The sequence below is a fragment of the Vombatus ursinus genome, unplaced genomic scaffold (genome assembly GCF_900497805.2).
Source record: "Vombatus ursinus unplaced genomic scaffold, bare-nosed wombat genome assembly UNPS02014794.1, whole genome shotgun sequence".
Lineage (NCBI taxonomy): Eukaryota > Metazoa > Chordata > Mammalia > Diprotodontia > Vombatidae > Vombatus > Vombatus ursinus.
In genome coordinates this window covers 8,361,607-8,364,648 of record NW_020954572.1, presented here as the reverse complement: position 1 = coordinate 8,364,648, position 3,042 = coordinate 8,361,607, and the positions used below count along the sequence as shown (strand labels likewise).

Sequence of the window (3,042 nt, the reverse complement as noted above, 5' to 3'; positions counted from 1 at the left end):
AAATAGGTTTAGTGACATGCTCAGAGTGATTCAGCGTGGCTGCAACAGAAGTGGGAGCAGAAACCATAACCTCCTATCTTTTCAGTGCTCTTTCCACTACAGCACACAATCAATTTGAGTCAAACAGGGTCAAGTGACTTGCCCAGGGTCACACAGCTAGTAAGTGTCTGACTACAGTTTTGAATTCTGTAAAAGGAATCTTCCTGACCCCAGGCCTGGCACTGTATCCACTGCACCACCTTGCTGCCCCACCACCCTAGTAGCTGCTAAGAACATTATTTCCTGCAATTTGATTCTATCACAGCCACATTGACTCATTCTGAGCCATGTCACTAAACCTATTTTATGCTTATTTCTTCACGTATAAAATAAGGATAATAAAACCAAGACTACAGTGCAACTCTCTCATTATGCAGATAAAAAAAAAAACAACAACAACCAACCAAACAAACAAAAACAAATTTAAAAAACGAGAGACATAGGGAAGTTAAATGATTTACCCAAGATCCCAGAGCTAGACATTGACAAAGCTAGAACCTGAAGATATCCTTTGACTTTAATTCCTGTGTTTTTTTCTCAACTGTAGCACATTATCTTCCTTTTTCCATCCTGTCTACTTACCAACCACATAGGATTTGTGGGAGAATCAAATGAAACAGGTGTGAAAGTAATTTGAAATCATTAATGTTAATGTTATTAAGATTTCTTTGGAAACTAATTTGAGGCACGAGTCTGGGAGCAGCAGTCTCACATCTAAATTAGAACTTTTACAGCCTGACCAGCAACCTCGATCTCCTCCAAAATGGCAACTACTGTCAAGGATCAGCTGATTGTGAATGTCCTAAAAAAAGACCAGGTTTCCCATAACAAGATCACTGTTGTTGTGGTTAATGCAGTTGGCATGGCCTGTGCCATGAGTATCTTAATGAAGGATTTGACTGATGAACTTGCCCTAATTAGTGTAATAGAAGACAGAGTAAAGGGAGAGATGATGGATCTCCAGCATGGCAGCCTTTTCCTCAAAATGCCAAAGATTGTTTCTGGTGAAGACTACAGTGTGACTGCAAACTCAAAGCTGGTTGTTGTTACAGCTTGGGCACATCATCAGGAGAGCGAAAATAGTCTTAATTTGGTCCAGTGCAATGAGAATATCTTTAATTTCATCATTCCCAATATTGTTAAATACAGCCCCAATTGCGAGCTGCTTATTGTTTCCAATTCAGTGGATATTTTGACATATGTGGCCTGGAAGCTAAGTGGCTTTCCTAAGAACCATGTTATTGGAGGTGGTCACAATATGGATTCTGCCCATTTCCATTACCTAATGAGGCTATACTTAGTGTCCATTCTTCAAGGTGTCACGAATGGGTCCTTGGGCAACATAGAGACTCCAGTGTTCCTGTGTGGAGTCGTGTGAATGTTGCTGGTGTCTCTCTGAAGAATCTTTATCTTTCTTTGGGAATTAATGCTGATTCAGAGAATTGGAAAGATGTTTATAAACAGGTGGTTGAAAGTGCTTATGAGGTGATCAAGCCGAAGGCCTATACTTCCTAGACCATTGGGTTGTCTGTGGCAGATCTGGCAGAACACATTATGAAGTATATTAGGAGAGTGCATCCAATTTCAACCACGGTTAAGGGCCTATATGGCATTAATGAGGGTGTCTTCCTTAGTGTTCCATGTGTTCCATGTGTGTTGGGGCAGAATGACATTTCAGATGTAGTGAATGTAAACCTGAATCCAGAGGAGGATGGTCATTTAAAGAGCACAGATGCTCTTTGGGGAATCCAGAAGGAGCTGCAATTTTAAAGCCTTTTAATGTGCTGCCATTTTGCTATCAAGAACATGGCAGTGGTTAAGGGGTTATGTATGACGTGCTTTTCAAATAGGTCAAATCCTTCCCCTGATTAGTGATTGAACACCAGAAATGTAAATCCTGTGAATACACTCTCGTCTCTTCCTAAAGTTAGAAATGGGGAATAGTACAGTGTAATTACTACTTGTTAAACCCTGTTGTTGTCTCTGTATGATGCTGGGTATGACTTGTACAGTCTTAGAAGTTGGTGTCAAGCAGAGCCAGCACCCCACAGGTACATAACTACCTGCCTTGTAGGTAGGTGCTACAGGTTCCTGTAGGTCCAGAAGACAACATTCCTGGATACAAAACATCCAGTAGTAATACTTTATTGATGTATTGATTACCTTTTGTGTTCCCCTCCATTAGGGCTCTACAGCATGGCCCCATGTAAAACCTTCCCAGAGGACATGATTTTGTCTAATACACACATACATACATATACATATACATATATATTATATATTTGTGATATATATGTATCATATATAAGTAGTTGTAAATTTCCATATTATATTAAAAGATCTATATATGTACAATGATGCAAGCCATTCCTGTGTCATACTAACCCTAAATACTGAATAAACAACAAATAACTGATAAAAAAGAAACTAATTTGAAAATTCTGTATGTTAGAGTGAAGATCCATTCATGACCATAGATGGCAAATATTCATCATAATTCTGAAATGGATAGACAGCTGAATCAATTCTTAAACTCTTTTCACAAGAAAAATAGTGCTATGAAATTAGAAATTAGTGAGTACTTTATAAAACTTAAAACTTAGAAAGGAAAAGGTGCTGATAATGTCACTAGAGTAGGTATCTAGCTTTGGTCCTTATTTAAATATGTTAAAAATAATTAGTCTTATCTAATTAGGAAAGAAAAGTTCTTTAAACTTTAAAATGACAAAGAGTAGAGGTTTCTGACATTTATCATCAAATAAATCCATTTAAATTTGTAGTAGGATAATGGAATTAATGTAAAACTATAAACTTCAAATATTTAGAAGTAAAAAGGTGTTTAAAGCAATAAAGGCAGTGAGAGCTGGAATGAGAGGAAGTATATTGTGCTAATTGAAACATTTTTGACAAAATTTCAAAATTGGTAGATGAAGATAATTATATGTCTTGTGTAGGTGTCCATTTAGCACAATAACTCCTGTAATTGTACTTCAGAATTAATCC

The 3,042-nt window shown here is 37.3% G+C and overlaps 1 pseudogene; it reads left to right on the top strand.

The window, feature by feature from the left end:
- Positions 1–796: 796 nt before the first annotated feature.
- On the top strand, positions 797–1,809 carry LOC114048938 (annotated as a pseudogene).
- The last annotated feature ends 1,233 nt before the right edge of the window (positions 1,810–3,042 follow it).